General features: G+C 39.5%; 1 pseudogene; it reads right to left on the bottom strand.

The window, feature by feature from the left end:
* LOC102819922 overlaps nt 1-11,800 on the bottom strand; it is an 88,671-nt pseudogene extending 76,871 nt beyond the window's left edge.
* Between the last annotated feature and the right edge of the window lie 8,895 nt (nt 11,801-20,695).

The raw sequence follows: 20,695 nt of genomic DNA on the forward strand, positions 1-20,695 counted from the left end.
TAGTTACTCTAAATACCAACAGAGAGGGAAAGAGTCTTCAAATCAAGTTTCAATGTTATCCACTCTGTACACAGGGTAGATAGGGATGGGCAACTTATACATTGGCTATCTAAAATGAGGGGGCAATAAAGGCACGAAGTGACTGGCTTACAAGATTTCAAGAAGAAGCTTAGTTTAAAGAGTGTGGGGGGAAAGAAAGAGTACCCACTGAATAGCTGCCATCTTGTCTAGATGGGTCTGGTGAAAGGAGATGGGGATATGATTTGTAAGATTCAATAGTGAATAACTGTTATCATGATTAATCGTGACTGTCACACTTGTAAAGGTAGAAGTTTCATAACATAAAAGGGGGAGTGGTTGATCTTACAGTCCAGAAACAGAGGGCCCTAGGACCATCAAGAGAGGAACGCACAAATAGAATGTGGGACCTTATCCAGAGAAGCAGCAGCGCCAGAGATGGGGGCATGGAGAGGGGGAGCAGCTGAGGACTCTAGCTTCATCAACTAAGAAGAGAAGGACTAAGAACTAGTGGCCAGGAGCAGACTTGCAGAATGTGCCCTTTGGAGATGTAAATTATTATATATGCCTGAGTGGGATTTTTGTTTGTGTGTTTTTTAAAAAGCTAAAGTGGATAAAGAGAAATACTTTATTTAACTGATGGTATATGGGGGTGGGGGGATTATAATCAATGTAATGAAACAAGTTATATGAATTGTTGAATGTGAAACTGATGGTGTCTCTGTAAACTTTCATTCAATCCACAATAAAAACCTTAAATAAAAAATATTTTTTTAAAAAAAGATCTTGACTTTAATTCACTTCGTTACATACTTACATGGCTAACCTTGTTTTCTTTTGGTTAACATATTCCTCACATATATTTAGCCATCCATTTATATTGCAATCTTGCTGTGTTATTATTTTTTGGTGCATCCCTTCTAAAAAGTAAATCAACTTGATTTTTATCTATGATTCTGCAATTCTGTTTTGTTGTTCTTGTTATTTTTTCCTACATTGCTTGTTTGTTTTGTGTTTGGGGGCATTTTATTGTTATTGTTGTTGTTGTTGTTGTTTGTTTGTTTGTTTTTCCCTTACTGATCTCTTCTGGACCAGTTGGGTTTTAAGTTATTGCTTCTATATTCCTTCTAGTTTCAAAGACCTTTATACCAGTTAGTACTTGAGTTCACTTAGCAAAGCAGAAACTAATCTAGTTTAGAACACATATTGTCACATATAAAAGAACCTCAGGGCTAAGATGGAGGTTCCACTCTTCTCAGACACAGGTTCCCACTCTCCTGCTTCATAATTCTTGGATAGTAACTTCCTTTCTCAAGGTCATAAGTTGGCTACTAGCACTACCACCGTCAACAAGAAGAAAGAGAAAAAGGCAAAAAAAAGAGGATGGCGACTAGAGGAAGATAAAAAAAAATTTTTTTATAAAGGAAACATGGGTAAATTGATACAATTTGATTAACTTGACCTATGCTCATGGAGGTAGTAACTCTAAATACCAACAGAGAGGGAAGGAGTCTTCACATGAAGTATCAAAGCTATCGCCTCTATACGCAAGGCAGATAGGGATGGCAACTTAGACATTGGCTACCTAAAATGAGGGGGCAATACAGGCACAAAGTAACTAGCTTACAAGGATTCAAGGGGGAGTTTAGTTTAGTAGTGTGTGGGGGAAGAAAGAGTCACCACTGAATAGTTTTCATCTTGTCTAAATAGGTCTGGTGAAGAGATGGGAATACGATTTTTATGATTCAATAGTGAATAATTGTTATCATGACTAATTGCGACTGTCACGATTATAAAGGTAGAAGTTTTGTAACAAAAACACGGAGTAGTTAATCTTACAGTCCAGAAATAAAGTACCCTAGGACTATCAAGGTAGTAGAGCACAAGCAGAATATGAGACCTTATCCAGAGAAGCAGCGGTACTGGTGGCCAGGAGGCAGGCTTGCAGGATATGCCCTTTGGTGGTATAAATTATTACATACACCTGAGTGTTTAAAAAAAAAAAAAGAGCTAAAATGAATAGAAAGAAATACTGTTAACTGATGGTACATGGAAGGGATTATAATCATTGTAATGAAAGAAGGTATATGATTTGTTGAATGTAAATGGAACAGAATCGAAAACTCTGAAGTAAATATTTGACAACTAGCCAAAATACACTAAATAGGTAAGAGATAGTCTCTTTAATAAATGGTACTGGTAAAATGAAATAAGACCTATATCTCACACCATATACAAAAACTAGTTCAACATAGATTAAAAATCTAAATGTAAATCTTTTGCGGTCCTATGTCGGGGTCTCTCCTCGACAAGGGAGTGTGAGTGTCATGAAGAAGGGAGATCTGGCGGCGAAAGTGATAGAGAAAGAGAGAGGTGAAATATATACAAAAAGACAGACGCATAGACATGATGCAAGCTGGCAGGTAGACAGATCTGCAAACATTTTGTCTAGCATTGCACAGCATTGCACAGCATTGCATGTAGAACTCACTTTACCTCAGCCTTTTATTCTCTTTTTAGGGAAGGATTTGTTACAAAGGAAGGATGTAATTCACTCAGGGAGGATGTCACAAAGGGAGGATGTAATTAAGACAGGATACGGAATTGAAATGTGATTAATCATTCAAAACAGGACATAATGATTCACAGGAACAACTTTTAAGATATTTTCATAGTTTATCTTAACAAGCTAACATTTTTATTTTTACAGAAAGAATTTTCAATCAAGCTGTTATATGTTAACTTTTAGGCTTAAATGATCAAGAGTAGCAACATGCGGTTTCTTAAGGATACATAAAATAAAGCAAGGTTCCTGAAAGGAGCCAAGCTGTCTCTGTACACTTTGCAAACTTTTGTTTGTGAGCAAGATCTCAGGCACTGGGCTTCATTTATCTATACCTAAAATGCTACATTGTTCTTAATATTCCTATATACTTTCAGGAGGAAGAAGAGCATCTGGGTTAAACTGATTATATTCAGAGCTGGCTTAATGGGGCTGCCACTGATCAACCCAGGGTCTGCATATGCTGTCCCCAGCATAAATCCCAGAGCTATAAAGGTCATAATGAAAAAAAAAACAAAGTCAAACTTAAAGGCTCTAATACAACATGGCATGCATAGACTATCAAACATGATAAAGCACAAATGAACAATAGAAGACAACATAGATGACTGTTCACACTAAAAATTGGAAACTTATCTGCAGCAAGAGATTTCACCAAAAGAATACAGAGATCCCACAGACTAGGGGGAAAAAATATTTGTAATGACATATCAGACAAGGAACTAATGCCTAAAATTTATAGGAAACTGCAACACCTCTACAAGACTTCTTCTACAAGAAAAAGTTAAATAACCCAATTAAAATATGGGCACAGGGCATGAACCAACACTTCACCAAGGAAGACATTCAGGCAGCCAACAAACAGAAAGAAATTTCTCACAATCATTAACCATTTGTTGTTGTTGCTGCTAAGTGCTGTCAAGTCTATTCTGACCCACAGTGAACCTGTATAGGGTTTCCAAGGAGCAGCTGATGAGTTTGAACCTTAACAAACATTATTTCCTTCTCCAGTGACTGGTCCCTCCTGACAATATGTCCAAAGTATCAGAGACAAAGTTTGGCCATCTGGGCCTCCTGGGAGCACTGTGGCTGCACTTCTTCCAAAACAGATCTATTGGTTATTTTTGGCAGTCCATGGCACTTTTGATATTCTCCTCCAACACCATAACTCAAAAGCATCAATTCTTCTACAGTCTTCCTTTTTCACTGTCCAGTTTTCACATGCATATGAGCTTATTGAAAATACCATGGCTTGGGTCAGGCGCACCTTAGTCCTCAAGCTAACATCTTTGCTCTTCAACACTTTAAAAAGGTCTTGTGCAGCAGATTTACCTAATGCAATACATTGTATGCACCATTAGAGAGATGCAAATCAAAACAACAATAAGATATCATCTCACACCAGAAGTAATAACGAACTTCAAAAAAAACAGAAGATAACAAATGATGATGAAGGTGTGGAGAGACTGGGACCTTCCTACATTTTTGGTGGGACTGTAAAATCATTCAACCACTCTGGAAAACAGTATGGTGCTTCCTTAGAAAGTTGGAAATAAAAATATCTTATGATTCAGCAATTTCTCTACTTGGTATATAGCCACAAGAAATACGAGCCAGAATGCAAGTAGATATATGCACACTAATGTTCATCACAGCATTATTCACAGTAGAAAAAAAAAAGATGAAAACAGCTGAGGTATTCATCAATGGAAGAATGGATAAACAAATTTTGTACATACACACAATGGAATACTGCCTTGAAGAATAATGATGAAGCTGCAAACACCTCATAGCATGAATGAGCCTTAAGGACATAATGCTGAGTGAAATTAGGCACAAACCGACAGATATTGCTTAAGACCATTAACATAAAATCTTAAGAATAGATTTCCATACTAAATGAATAGTTCTTCAAGGATTATCTGGTGAGGGAGGAAGGAAACATTAACTCACAGGCTAGAAGAGAGATGCATGATAGCTCAGGTGACAAAGGAGAGGGCAATATAAAGGAGGGAGAGGGCAATGCACAAGAAGGGGATAGGAGTAGATGAATGGGGATGATCGGGGAAGATTTAGGGAGATATGCATGGGCTAAATGGGATAGAGGTAGATTGTGGTGTATGCACAGCCTTAGAACAACAGGGTTCTGTGATAATAGGGATAGAGACATAGTCTGAATGGGTAAAGAGGGAAAATAATGTTAAGGATGTTTTATGGATATTAGTTTCACTTGCCTACTATTGTAATACAGACATTTAAGTAGAATAGAAAGGAATATTGGGAGCTATGATTACAGAAACCCTGTAAGTCTGTCTTAAGCCTAAAACTAACTGGGTTATCTAAAAGGATGCTAGAATGTGCACAGGGAAACAGACTTCCTGTTAAGTCTTTGTGGAGAATGGGGCCTTGGGTGGAATCCTGAGCCTCACTCATAACCTTTCTGAGGTGAGACATTCCTAATTGGAAGACATGCAGACCAACCCTGAATGGCTAAAAGAGCAGAAGATGCTTCTTGAATGAAAGACAGGAGGGACCAGGGTAGAGCAGATTGTTTGGCAGTGACAATATCAAGCAAGTTGTTTTCCTTGGAGCCATCAAGGCAAGAAAAGTCAGCCCATAGGGGTAAATCCCTTTCTAAGACTGAAACCCAAAGGGAACACATGAACATTCTTGTAGGCTTGCTGGTGACCACCCTGGTCAACTGGTGAATGGAAATAGGGAAAATGCAGCAATGAAGACACAGGCTGTGTTTGGCCATGTTCCATAGATACCAGATGACATTTAGATGAAAGAGAGAAGAGGAAAGGCTGGCTGGTTTGAACTTCAGGAAGACATTTGAACCCCAGAGCCCAGGGACACTGACCTAACCCCTGGAGGCTAGAGTTAAGAGTGAGCAGCCAGCTGGTCTGAAGTGGGAAGAAGTGTGCAAGAACTCCCAAACTTGTGGATAGTATCCATTTGACTTAGTTTGGATGGTTTGCTGACCAGAACTCAATCAGAAGAAAATAAAATAGTTTTGATACAGGGAACAAGCGCAATTTACTACAATTTGATTAACTGGACCTTTTCTTTTAGATGAAGTTGCCTAAAATTCCAACCAAAAGGGAAGGTTTCTTCATATCAAGGATCAAGTTTGCCTCCTCAGCACACTGGGTTGCCAGGAATGGGCAACCTAGATGTCAGTTACCAAAACTGGGAGGCTACAAAGCCTTGAAGTGGCTGGTTTGCAACCTTTCATGAGGGTGCTTAGGGTCAGAATGACCCTAAATACTCAATTGTGAATAATTGGTGTTAGAACTAATGGCGATTGTCACAACTGAAAACGTAGAAGAGGTATAACTGAAATTGGGGAACAGTTATTATGGCATTTCAGAACAGAGGACCCTAGGACTGTCAAGAGGGAAGAGTATGAGAGGAGCGAGAAATCCTGACCAGAAAAGTTGTAACAACAGAGATGGTAACAGAGGTGCTGGCATAGAGAGATAAAGCAGCAGGGGACTATAGGACCATGGACTGAGAAAGGCAGTGTGCCTGGGGGCAGAAGGCTGGCTTGTAAAATGTGCCCTTTGAATAATTAAACGAATATATATTTTCAATGTGGTATGTGTGTATCAAATAAAAGGCAGGGGGTAGTAGAGATAAATATTGTTAGCTGATGGTACATGGAAGGGATTGTAAGTATTGCAATGATTTGTTGAATATAAAAATGATGGTCTGTCCTGTAAACCTTCACTCATTTCACAATAAGGACTTTTTTTAAATAAAAAAATCATAGAAATTTTTATTAAATAAAAATATCAAAATGTGAAGTAATTGTTTCTTGACTTTTCCTCCATCTATGTCTATATACTTGTGTGTGTTTTTGCATGTGTGTGTGGCTTGATGGCTCATTTATTTTTATGACATAAACAGACTTTTATAAAATTATTTTCAAGAAAAATAAAGGTGAGGATTAAACTAATAAAATAACTGTTAAACTATACAAAGCTAACTTCAAAGATACCTTTAATATATACCCCTCTTCCCATTTTGAAAACTTCCACATATACATTTTTTTTTTACATTCAGCAGATCATTGTAATGATTAAAATACATTCCATGCACATTTAGCCAACAGTATTTACCTCAATTACCTTTTTTTTTTTTGGTATACATATACCACATTGTAAATACGTATTTGTTTAAATGTCTGAAGGACATATTTTACAAGCCCTCCTCCTGTCCGCAGGCACACTGCATTTCTCATTTACAGTTGTGACAATCTACATTTGCAGTTGTGACAATCGCCATTACAGCTGAAAACAACTACTCACAATTGTATCATAAAGTCTTATCCCCCTCATCACCAGACCCATCTGAACAGGACGGATATTATTCAGTTGGGTTTCTGTCTTACTCCCCACATTCTGACATAAGCACCTTTATGAAAACTTGTAAGCCAGCCTCTTTGTGCCTTTGTACCCTCCCAATTTTGGTACCGAAGTCTAAGTTGCTCATCCCTATAAGCCCAGTGTACTGAGGAATATGTCTGTATACTTCTGAAGGTGGTGTTTCCTCCATCTCTCTAACCCTTCCCTGAAGAATACTGCGTTCTTGCCTCTACACTAGTCCAAACAGCAGTTATAGCATCCTCAAGGGACACAAATCATGTGTTCCTTTGAAATGTTTTTCGAGTTTGGGAAGCAAAAGAAGTCTGAAGGGGTAAGATCAAGGCTGTAAGGTGGATGGGGTAAGGTTTCCCAGTGAAATTCTCCTAGTACAACCCTTCCTATCCACAAAGAATTGTCATGACAGAAGAAAAATTCCTTAGTGCAACTTTCCTGATCTTTTTCTCACCAATGCAGTTCGCAATTTTCTGAAACCTTCTTCAGAATAAGCCCATGTGCTCCTTGAGAGTATCTACCAAGATTATCCCCTTGGGATTACAAAAAAATAGTCACCATAATCTTCTGACTGACCTTTGTGCCTTGATCTTTTAGGTCTTCCCAAATTTTCTTTGCTACACAAGACCTCTTTAAAGTATTCAAGAGCAAACGTGCACCTGATCCAAGCCATGGTATTTCATAACCTCATATGCATATGAAAATTGGATAATGTATAAGGAAGACTGTAGAATAATTCACGCATTTGAGTTATGGTGTTGGAAAATATTAAAAATACCATGGACTGGCAAAAGAACAGAAAAATCTGTGTTGGAAGAAGTACAACCAGATTGCTCCTTAGAAGCCAGAATGATAAGACTTAATCTTTCATACTTGGGACAAATTCAGACTTAGTCTTTCATACTTGGGACATATTCAGGAGATACCAGTCCCTGGAGAAGAACCTCATGCTAGGTAAAGTGGAGGGTCAGCAAAAAAGAGGAAGACCCTCAATGAGATGGCTTGGCATAGTGACAGCAACAATGAGCTGAAGCGTAACGATTGTGAGGTTGGTGCAGGTCAGGGTAGTGAATCGATTTTCTTCATTCTTCATTCCTCTGTACAGGGAGAGACCAATAGTTGCATCTTATGTGGTCATTCATGAACATTCAAGATCTCACTCTACTCACAAAAACAGGGTGTAGAACAAAGGTTGTCTTTGTGGACTATATCAACTTACCGGTGACCCCTGAGACCATGGTCCTGAACTTTCTGAGCTAGTTATTCATTCCACCCAGGTGTTTGGTTATGTGTAAGAAGTTCTCATGTCTAAGAAATGTAATAGCTGATAGAATGACAGTAGTATGTAGATTTTGCTGGAGAGTTCTGTTGTCTATCTTCTTCCCTAGAAATAGAGTTCTGGTTTAATTCAGGTGACACCACAAGAATAAGTTAAAAAAAAAAAAATGCTACTAAAGTTCTAGTTCATACACGCACAGGTTTATTCCAAACAAAATGTGTTTATACAGTCTTCGTGGTCAGTGGATGACTGCCAACACATTCTCTCAGTACTATACTTGTTTTAGACTCATTTTGTTGCTGTTCCATGCCATCAAGTCAGTTCAGACTCATAGTGACCCTGTATAGGGTTTCCAAGGAGTGTGGGTTTGAATCGCTGACTCTGCTGTTAGCAGTCCAGTGCTTATACTATAATACCACACCAAGACTCTTTAGACTCATTGTTGTCGTTGCTGTTAAGTGTCATCAAGTCAGTGCCAACTCATAGTGACCCTGTATGGGATTTCCAAGGAGCAACTGGTATGCTTTGCCCATAGTACGCTCCACCACATCCATGGAAATATTTGCAGCACTAGTAAATACACATGTAGAAATATCCTCTATCAAATCTGTATTTATTCATGGGTATATTCCCACTCTACCTTCCACACCCATTCAGTCTGTTTATCCATGCATCTATTACTCATTGTTGTTGTTGTGAAGTGCCCTCAAATCTGTTCCAACTCATAACAACCCTATATAGTGTTCCCAAGGAGTAGCTAGTAGGTTTGAACTATCAACTTTGTGGTTAGTAGTCCAGTGCTTATCCTACAGAGTCCATTAGAGTTCTGGTGTGGTTAGGTACCATCGAGTCAGTACCTACTCATAGCGACCCTATGAACAACAGAAGGAAACACTACCCGATCCTGGGCCAACCTCACAGTTGTCGCCACATTTGAGCCCATTGATGCCGACACTTTGCCAAACGATCTCGCTGGGGGTCACCCTCTTTTTCTCTGACCCACCACCTTACCAAACTACCAGCTGTTCCGTGGGAGAAAGTTGAGGATTTCTGCTCCCGTAAAGATTTTCAGCCTCGGAAACCCTGTGCAGGGTATATGAGTCAGAACCGACTCCACAGTACTTAACAACAACAACATAGCTGAGCACCATGTCCAAGGACTGACTGGAATGGTTCCCCAAAATTGTAACATCAATTGAATGTCTGACTCCACCAGGTCTCTCACAACAAAGTTAAGGCACTTAGAGGGAAAGAGTAGATTCCTGGAATGAGGGTATTTGAACAGACATAGTTAATGCTGAGAATTATGAATCTTCAGGTACTCCCTGAATCTCCTGTCAAGCAAGAGCAGCTTACTGCTTATCATTCTGATCTTTGCTCAGTTTTTTGGTTATATTTTATTTATTTATTTTAATTATTTTACCCCTTTGAGAATTCCTCGACTTCCTGCAAGGTCAGTAATGCCATAGAAAATATGTTCTTTGCGGTTTCTATTTGTTTTATAGTGAAAGGGACTCTCAAATTTCTTCTTTAAATTCACTCCAATCAGATTTTGTCCCCACCATTGTCCTAAAAGGTTATTGTGAAGATCATCAACCACTTTTTTTGTGGCATAGTCCAGCTCTTAATCCCCACTTTGCCTATCTATTAGTAACAATTATGGACTGGATTGTGCCCCAAAATTAGTTATGTTGAAGTTATAATCCCTATACCTGTAAATATGACTCTGTTTGGTAATAAAGGTTTCCTTTTATTATGTTAATAATAATACCTGAGTAGGATGGGTCCTAACCCTAATCCTTCCTGAGGGTCTTATAGAAAGAGCAGAGTAAGTACACACAGGCAGAAGGTGTTTCCCATGTCACGAGCCATCTACAAGTCAAGGAACGTCAAGTAATACCTGGGCCTACTAATAAGGGAATATCTTCCCCAAAAGCTGATGCCCTAATTTCTAGCCTTCAAAACTGTGAGACAATACATTTCTGTTCTTTAAAGTCACTCACTTTGTAGAATTTTGTTACAGCACACTAACTAAAACAGCAGCATGTTGTTGTTAAGTGCCGTCAAGTCTGTTTCAACTAATAGCAACCCTGCACCAGGTTTCTGAGGAGCAGCTGGTGAGTTTGAACCATTGGCCTTGCGGTTCAAATTAACTTTATGGTCAAGTGCTTACCCAACAGTGCCATACCAAGACTCCCAAAACAGTAGCCTATGACACAGCTAATCATACCTCCTGGAAACATTTTATCTTCTGTTGTCATTTAGTGTCATCAAGTCAGTTCCTACTCATGTCAACCCTGCACAGGGTTTCTGCTGGCCAGAGACCCTGTGGGCTCAAGGAAGTATCCTCCGGACATCCCGGGTTCATTGGCGTTTGCGAACTCACTGTGGGGCTAGCTCTGTATAATTCTCTTTAGTCCTCTTAATTCATGCTATGCTTCAAACCCCTGTAACTGTAGCCTCTGAGAAAAGGGTTTCCTAATGTGCCTCTCTCAATGTCTCCACTGTGTTAGCAGTGTGTAAGGTTCTGGGAACAAATCTCTCTAAGGAACAAACTCTGGCCACTGAGCTAGTATGTCCAAACTGTTCTTTATCAAATTATTCAGTTATGTTTGATATTAACTTAATACATGAACCCTTGATACCCATGGACAAATATTAAAACAAAAAAATTGCTCCTAAAGCTGAGGCTGTAAAAGTTCCAAAGGCAAGTTTGCTGGAGCCAGGCTGCCCAAGGAATTAACTCAAAGTAGATTGGTGACTTCCAGGTGTTTGTTTAAAGAACAAAAGGACTGCCATCTTAAATCGCTTCCAGTTGCAGCCCATTCACCTAAGCGGCTCGCTTCCTCCTGCACACCTGGCCCAGGCAGCTGAAACAGCAGGATTCCTCCCAAACCTTTTCACCTTGTTCCCATTCAAGATTAGGTGCTATAGGTATGTTCATTAGGCTTGAGAAACCAAGTTGCAGTCTTGGGATTTGAACCCAAAAAGTGCCATATAATAATTTGCTGGAATTTCTGGAAAATTAAGGATGTTAGATTATCAAGACAATTTGTGATGTATGTTTTAGAATTTGTACCTGTAAATCCTTGTGTCCTGTGTTGAACGATTAATCACATTTCACTTCTGTACCCCGTCTTAACAAACCCCGCCTTCCTTTGTGTAAAGCTCCTCCCCGAAATAAAACTGGGGCGCAGACCGAAGCCCGCATGCATTACGGCTTGCAGCTCGGGCAGGCACTGCAGTTGGCAAGGTGTGCAAACGGCATGCATAGCCACAATGTTTACAATGCAGGATCTGTCTGACATCAGTTACACACCCACTCTAGTTCCAGGGTGTCTATGTGTCTCTCTCTTTGTGTCTTGGTACGTATTCTTTATCTGTCGTTGTCGCCGCCAGATCTCTCAACTTCGTGAACCGAACCCCCTTGTCGAGGCCAGCCCCCGACACCTTGATAGCCTCAGCATGTGCATCCACGGTCTTGGCGTTGTTGGCCTGAATCTTCCTCACGCCCTTCTTGTTGTGGTTCTTGGCAAAGCTCATGTTCCTCAGGAACATGATTCATATCATTGTGATTAGGATTTCTTGACGTCATTTCTGTGTCATCTTTGGTACTGGTTGTGCTTGGTGTGGTTCTTAGACTTGGCCATGACTACTCCCAGAGTCCCAAAGACTGGAAGAGAGAGAGCAGCCCTAGAGATGTAAAAGGAAAAAAAAAAAAAATGACAAAAATAACTGACTACAGACCTCTTGTCACATAAAAGAGTAAGAGCTTTCATCCAAAACAATTGATTTTTTTGTTGTTTGTTTAAGAAAATATCCTTAAGGGACTGTGAAAGGCCTCTTGTTGGAGAAAGTTGAGGTTCCCTTGAGCAATAGGAGATAAGAACTAAACTAACTAGCATCCATAGCAGTATCTGACACAGTAAGAACTCAGCAAAAATTTGTGCTGCTTCCGTGAGACTTAGCCAGAAGGCTGGGAGTGCAAGGAGCTTAAGTAAAAATAATTAGAAAGACGAGGACTGCAACAAGAGACTATTGAGATCCAGGAAAAGAAGCATTGTGGGAAAGTAAAGAGACCTGAAGTGGAGGTTGCCTAAACCAAACTCATTGCCATCCTAGTGCTTCTAACACATAGTGACACAATAGGACAGAGTAGATCCACCCCATTACAGTTTCCAAAGTTAAAATCTTCACAGAAGTGGACTTCCACATCTTTCTCCCACAAAGCAGCTGGTGGATTCAAACCACCAACCTTTTGGTTAGCAGCAGAGCACTAAACCACTATGCCACCAGGGCTCCTCAAAGAGGAGGGTGTTGTTGTTAAGTGCCGTTGAGTCGGTTCCGACCCATAGCAACCCTGTATAGGGTTTCTGAGGAGCAGCTGGTGAGCTTGAACCTCTGACTTCGCAGTTCAAACAGTTTTGCAGTCTGGCGCATTAACCCACAGCGCCACACCAGGACTCCAAAGAGGAGGTTGTTGTTGTTAAGTACCATGGAGTCAGTTCTGACTCATATTGACCCTGCACAGGGTTTCCAAGGCTGTAAATCTTTATGGGAGCAGAACGCCTCATATTTCTCCCACGGACCCGCTGGTAGTTTTGAATTGCTGACTTTGAGGTTGGCAGCCCAACTCATAACCACTACGCTGCCAGAGGAGGTTAGATAGTGCGAAATTCTCTAGCCAGCATAGCCAATGAATTGTAGATTATGAATGAATAATAGTCTATATTCAATTGTTTCACATGTTGTACTTCAACCCAAACCTTCAGCAAAAGCGTGTCTCATACATAAGCTGATCATGGTAATTCTGGGAGTGAGGGGAAGGGTTGGAATTCAGAGAAAGACACTAAGTCTAGTATTGGGGGAGACTCTAGTGGTGGGGCAGACTAAAAGCCAGTAGAGGAATATAGAGAATAAGGTACCAATAAACCTGGCAGTTCTGCAGAAAGAGGAACTCATAGGGAGAGATGATCATGAGGACAGAAGCCCCTTAGGGGTCCACAGACATTTCAGGGAGTGAGATGGCTTCCCTCATATGTGATTTTCATATAGTAAAGAGAGATATTAAAGGAAGTTAGATGACAAGGAGACTCCCAGACTTGAAATAAATGTACTTATAAATACACCACCCTGGCATATATCCTGAATCTCTGGGTGGCACAAACTGATAAGAGCTTGACTACCAGGTAAAATGTTGGCAGTTAAACCTACCCCAAGGAGCCTCGGGAGACAAGGTTGGCAACATTTCTGAAAGTAACAGCCTTGAAAATCCCGTGCAGTACAGTTCTTCTCGGCACGCATGGGATCTCCATGAATCGGTATCAACTCGACAACAACTAATAACAGTTAAACTCAGAGCAGATGGTAAAATTGGGCAAGGAATTGTTCTCTGTCTCTATCCTACATAAGAAATGGTCTATTTGCTTTCTTCCTCCCCAACAGTCTGATAGAATTAAATAAAATGATCTCTGCCTCAGCTTCTTATTCTTTAAGTGTTTCTAAGTCACTAAAAAAGTTAAATTCTTCCATGTATCCTGCTGATCCCATCCAGGAAGAGCAGGAGGGAATGGAAATCTACCCAGGAGAGCCAGAGGGAATCAACAATTGTGGCTATTTGGGGATGTTTCGGGACACAGCTGCCTCCTGAGTTTCCTGGAATCTAAGCAGGGAATGGGAAACTTTGTGCCCTTCATACCCCACTGGGCAGCTCCTTTTTTACCCCAACCCCCTCCACCAGCCCCTGTTCACACATGAACTAACAGGAACATAAAAATCCTATTTGTTAAAGTCACTTCCATGAGGAAATTGGCAATTCATGTATCTGGGCCTGATACCCTGGTGGCTCCAAGGATTAATAAAATGAGTCACAAGAGCTAGAGGTTGGGAAGGACTCAGACCCAGTTCAGGCCAAATCAATGCTTTAAAACTGGCTCCAATTGCCAAAAGTAGAGTAAAGCAAAGAGCCTCCTTTCCTCCCATTAAAGATTTCATCTTACATAGCAGCCTCCCATTAAAAAATTCAAAATTAAAGTTTTCAGACTTCAGATAACTCCCTCCACCTCATATCTATGTCACTTATTTTTTTTAGGGGGTCCCAGAGTCACTTCCACACAGCTCATCTGTCTTGGTTTTGCCTCTCTCCTTCCTCATCCAAGACACAATAACCAGTCTTCATCTCTGAGTCTCCCATGTCTACCTACTTTCTTTTCTAACTCTGCCCTCAGAAATTTACTGCCTCTCTCACAATTTATCAAGATCTAATGATGCTTAGGAGTCCTGGTGTGGCACTGTGGGTTAATGTATCAGACTGCAAAGCCATTTGAACTGCAAGGTCTGTGGTTCAAGCTCACCAGCTGCTCCTCGGAAACCATATACACGGTCACTATGGGTCGGGACTGACTTGATGGCACTTAACAACAACAACAATGATGCTTAAGCTGCTTTCCTCCCCCCATCATCTCTTTGAAACAAAAGAACTTAGCCTTTACAAAAATACATAAGTTTCCTTAAGGCCAAGTCAAACATGTGTGATGACAAGGAGAAAAGAACTGCTTTGTCAAAAATAAATCAGAACTTATACTTTTGAGTGGCCTACAATCTTTTCAAAGTTGTCATTCTGAGAAGCAAAGCATTTATTCCAAAACAATATCTTTTACTCCAAATATATCTATAACTATTTTTCAAACCCATTTTATCAGACCGTGCAAGACAGAAAAGCTAATATTGGTGTCGCCAAATCCTGGTTTTAACTTTATCTCTCCCCCTTTCAATATTCTGTTGGATCTTAATGATATTTGACTGTTTCCAAACATCAGCTTAATCTTCACAGAATCATAATGTCTATGAAGTCTGCATAGGACCATAATATGTCACACTGAGGCTATTCAAAACTTGGGACATTTATTCTAGTAACCCTGGAATAGGACCAGGGAAGGTAGATAACTGAATTGATCAAGAATAGGAGTTTATCAACAGACTTTGTAAAATAAGCCCAGAGAGATATATATGTTGGCAAAAGAGTTGTCTAAGTGGTGGACCATGTAATCTAACTTAGAAAGGAAAACAAGTGAAGATTGTATTGGTGGTAATTGTGTGCCAGTGAGTTGATTCAGACTTACAGCAACCCTGTTTAGGGTTTCTGTGGTTGTAAATCTTTAAGGGAACAGAAAGCCTCATCTTTCTCCCTCAAAGTGACTCATGGATTCAAACTGCTGACCTTGTGGTTAGCAGTCTAATTTGTAACCCACAACACCACCAGGGCTCCTTGAAGATATATTTCTGTATATCTTCAAGAGAGTGTGTCTTGGTGTGGTGTTGTAGGATGAAGCATTGGGCCACAAGGTCAGTTTGAACCACAAGATTGGCAGTTCAAACTCGGCAGTCCCTCCTTGGAAACCCTATACAGGGTTGCTATGAATCAGAACCGACTCAACGGCACTCAGCAACATATAATAACGCATGAGAAAAAGGTCAAGGAACCAAAATTTGAAGAAAGAAATACCTGAATGAGCGTGTTAGAAGGATAGGAGGTGGTGGTCAGAGGGTGAAGGCAGATGTATTCAGAAGTGGAATAGCTCCTGGTAAGACCTCATTCCATGGATTGTCCATGGGAGTTGGAGTAAAAGTCACTTGAAATGATGAGGTCAAAAAATTGGGATGCCAGATTGCTTAGGTGGATCATGCTCATGATACTAGAAGTTGTCCAGAATCTTGAGACAAACAGAAGACCACAATCAAAGAATCCATTTTCCTTAAAGGAAAGGGAGTGACTGGGTGGTCAGTAGAAGAAGCAATGAAGAGGAGTGGCCTGATGACTGGGGATTCCTGGAAGGAGGGGTTGTTAGTGGCATATCTGGACACTACAGTAGAGAGCATGGCAATCAACATATTTGCAGACTCTACTGTCCAACCTGAGGATTATGGGTTGCAGAGGTGTATAGGCTGCACTTCAGATGGGAAACAGGACTCTTAGGAAGAACCATGATTTTTTCAGTGGGATTGTTTGGTTTTTTTTCATTTTGTTAAACAATTTCTGCTTTATACCTATTAATTCCCTCCGTTTCGTTTTTTCAATTTGTTTGACTGGCCATATCTAGTTTCTAAACTTGAATTTATTTTTTGCAATATATTCTTCTCTCATAAAAGCACTGAAAACCAGGGATCAGCTAGAATCACATTGGCAGCAATACAGGTATGATGTATAGAATTCATGTACCATCCATTTCCAAACAATCATAATTTAAGGTTCAGTTTTCATCTTAACCCAAGAACTATTCAGAAGACTGTTCTTTCTTCCTTAGTTGTTTGACATTTTTATTATTATTATTTCCCCTTCATTTTTAGTTTCTAACTTGCATTATGTTGTGGTAAGATAATGTGGCCTATATAATTTCTTCTTTAGAGAATTGATTTATATTTTCTTTGGTGCATAGCATTTAATCAATTTTGTAGAGCCCTATGTGTGTTCAAAAGAATGTTTGTTCTCTTTTCTAACATTCAAAGCAAACTTGCTATTGTGTTACACAAATCCTCTATAAACAAAATTGTATTTTGTCCACATAAATTGTTACTTCCTGAGATTGGTGCCTCCTACAGAGATTGTGGTTTTGTCAGATATTCCTCATACTCATATTTTCAATAGTTTTTGCTTTGTTTCAACACAAGTTTGGTGTATAAAAGTTTATAACAATTTTATTTTCCTGGTGAGTTTTTTTTTTTTTTTTTCTATCAACACCATGCACATAGCACTTTTACATTTACTTTCATTATTTTGGGCTTGAATTCTATTTTTCCAGATATTAATATTGCGATTCCTAACATTTCTTTAGCCATCCCTTTATTTCCAAGTTTTGTGTGCTATTTTATTTTTAGTGTGTCTTTTATAAGTAGAAATCACTTCCTAAACTTGCCATTTCTTTATTATGTTTTCTGGTGGGTTTTTTTGCTTTGTTTTAGTTTGTTTTGGTTTTTGGTAGTGGTAGTTTTGTTTTTGTTGATTTGGTTTTTTGTTTTGTTATTTGGTTTTTGGGAGTGTTTGTTGGGGTTCTTTGTTTTATATTGTTTATTTTGCCTTCAAGCACTGGACTGTGAACGTCAGGGTCTGCAGTTAGAGCCCACTAGCTGCTCCGTGGGATAAAGATGAGGTTTTTGGCTCTCATGAAAGATCTAAAGCCTCAGAAACCCTATACAGGGTAGCTATGAATGGAAACTAACTCAACCACAATTAACAAAAACAACCTTTGATGAGTTGATCAAGTTTTTTATTGTTTTTCCTGTTCCTGATACCAGCTTTAAATAAAAGCAAAAACATAAAAAACAGTTGCTGAGTTGATTCTAACTCATGGCAATTGCAGCTGTTGCAGAGTAAAACTGTTCCATAGAGTTTTCAGCGACTATGTTGCTGCTGCTGTTGTTGTTGTTGTTATTGTTGTTGTTGTTGTTAGGTGCCATCAAGTTGGTACTGACCCATAGTGACATTATGCACAGCAGAACGAAACACTGCCTGATCCTGGGCCAACCTCACTATTGATGCCACACTTGAGTCCATCGATGCTGCCATGTGGCCAAGCCATCTCATTGGGAGTCTTCCTCTTTTTCTCTGACCCTCCACCTTACCAAACATGATATCCTTCTCTAGCGACTGTCCCCTCCTGACAATATGTCCAAAGTATGAGAGACGAAGTTTGGCCATCTTGGCCTCTAAGGAGCACTCTGGCTGCACTCCTTTCAAAATGGATCTATTGGTTCTTTTGGCAGCCCATTACACATTCAGTATTCTTCTCCAACACCATAACTCAAAGGCCTCAATTCTTCTATGGTCTTCCTTATTCACTGTCCAGCTTTCGCATGCATATGAGGTTATTGAAAACACCATGGCTTGGGTCAGGTGCACCTTAGTCCTCAAGCTGACATCTTTGCTCTTCAACACTTAAAAAAGGTCTTATGCAACATATTTGCTTAATTCAATACGTCGTTTGATGTCTTGACTGATGCTTTCGTGAGTGTTTATAGTTGATCCAAGAAGAATGAAGTCCTTGACAACTTCAATCTTTTCTCTGTTGATAAGAATGTTGTTTATTGGTCCAATGGTGAGGATTTTTGTTTTCTTTACATTGAGATGTATTCCATACCAAAGGCTGTGCTTTTTGATCTTCATCAGTGAATGTTTTAAGTCCTCTTCACTTTCAGCAAGAAAGATTGTATCATCTGCATATCGTAGGTTGTTAATGAGTCTTCATCCAATCCTGATGCCACGTTTTTCTTCATAGAACCCAACTTCTGGAATTATTTGCTCAGCATACAGGTTGAATAAATATGGTGAAAGAATACAACCTTATCACACATCTTTCTTAATTTTAAACCATTCAATGTTCTCATGTTCTACTCAAACAACTGCTTCTTGGTCCATGTATAATTCCTCATTAGCACAATTAAGTGTTCAGGAATACTTATACTTCGCAATGTTGTCCATAGCTTGTCATGATCCACACAATTGAAAGCATTTGCGTAGTCAATAAAGCACAGGTAAACATCTTTCTGATAGTCTCTGCTTTCAGCCAAGATCCATCGGGCATCAGCAATGATATCTCTCATTCCATGGTCTTTTCTGAATCTGACTTGAACCTCTGGAAATTCCCTGTCAATGTATGATTGTAGCCATTTCTGTATTACCTTTAGCAAAAGTTTACTCTCGTGAGATAATCAAAGAGATTGTCCGATGATTTCCGCATTCTGTTGGGTCACCTCTCTTTGGAAGGAGCACAAACATATTGGAAGTCATCAAAAAATAAATCAAACGAATTAAGATGGATATCCTAGACATTAATGAGCTGAAATGGGCCAGACGATCTGAATCATATGACTTAATATGTCTGGAACAACAAATTGAAGAGAAATAGCATCATACCCATCCTCAAAAAGAATATCTCAAGATCTGTCATGAATTACAATGCTGTCTGTGATAAGATAACATCTATACACCTACAAAGAATACCAGTTAATAAAACTGTATTCAAATCTGCACACCAACCACTAAAGCCAAAGATGAAGAAATTTACCAACTTCATGAGTCTGAACCTGATCAAAAATGCAATCAAGATGCATTGATAATTACTGGTGATTGGAATGTGAAAGATAGAAATAAAGAAGAAGGATTAGTAGTTGGAAAATATAGCATTGGTGATAGAAGCAATGCAGAAGATCACGTTATAATTTTGCAAGATTAAAGACTTATTGATTGCAAATGTCTTTTTTTACAAAAACAGCAACTGTACAAACTGATCTCACCAGAAGGAATGCACAGAAATCAAATAGACTATATATGTGGGAAGAAACAATGGAGACATTCAATAGTATTCACCAAAACAAGGCCAGGGTTCGACTGTTATTAAGTACCATATAGTTGGTTCCGAGTCATAGCAACCCTGTATAGGTTTCCAAGGAGCAGCTGGTGAATTTAAACTACTGACCTTGCAGTTCAAACTGACCTTGCGGTTTAGTACATTATCCCAAAGCACCATACCGGGACTCCATGGGCTGACTGTGGAAAAGATCAATTACTCAAGTTGTGGAAAAGATCAATATATACAAGTTCAAGCTGAAGCCGAAGAAAATTAAAACAAGTCCACGAGAGACAAAATACAACCTTGAGTTTATCCCACCTGAATTTAAAGACTATCTCAAGAACTTTTTTGATGTATTAGACACTAATGACCAAAGAACAGAAGAGTTGTAGGATGACATTAAGAACATCATACATTTTTTAAAAATAATAAATAAATAAAGGTCTTTTAAGAGCAAAAATGTCACTTTGAGGACTAAAATGCATCAGACCCAACCCATGGTATTTCAATCACCTCATATGCATGTGAAGCTGGACAATGAATAAGGAAGACCAGAGAAGTATTGATGCATTTGAATTATTGTGTTGCTGGAGAATATTGAAAGTACCATGAATTGCCAGAAGAACAAACAAATCAGTCTTAGAGAAAGTACAGCCAGAATGCTTCTTAGAACCCAGGATGGGGAGTCTTTGTCTCACATACTATCAAATCTCACATGTTATCAAATGGGACTAGTCCTTGTAGAAGGATATCATGTTTGATAAAGTGGAGGGTCAGCAAACAAAGAAAAAGGCCCTCAACAAGACGGATTGACACAGTGGTTTCAACAGTGGTATCAAGAGATGGGGATGGGTCTCTTGTGATACAACAGTGAATGGTTGCTGTCAGGACTGACTGTGAGGGTTGGAAATGTAAAGGCCACAGAGGACTAGAGTGGAAAGTGAAGCATCCAGCTGGTAAGAAGAGAGGGCATCTGCACAAGAACATCCACACTTGCAGATAATACCCACTTATCCTGGCTTCGAGCAGCAGCGAGAACTTCGAGCAGCAGCGAGACGTGTAGTGTGGAGCTCCAACAACAACACGGAATACTGAGCCACAAGGCTGT

Source organism: Chrysochloris asiatica, unplaced genomic scaffold (genome assembly GCF_000296735.1).
Source record: "Chrysochloris asiatica unplaced genomic scaffold, ChrAsi1.0 scaffold00138, whole genome shotgun sequence".
NCBI lineage: Eukaryota > Metazoa > Chordata > Mammalia > Afrosoricida > Chrysochloridae > Chrysochloris > Chrysochloris asiatica.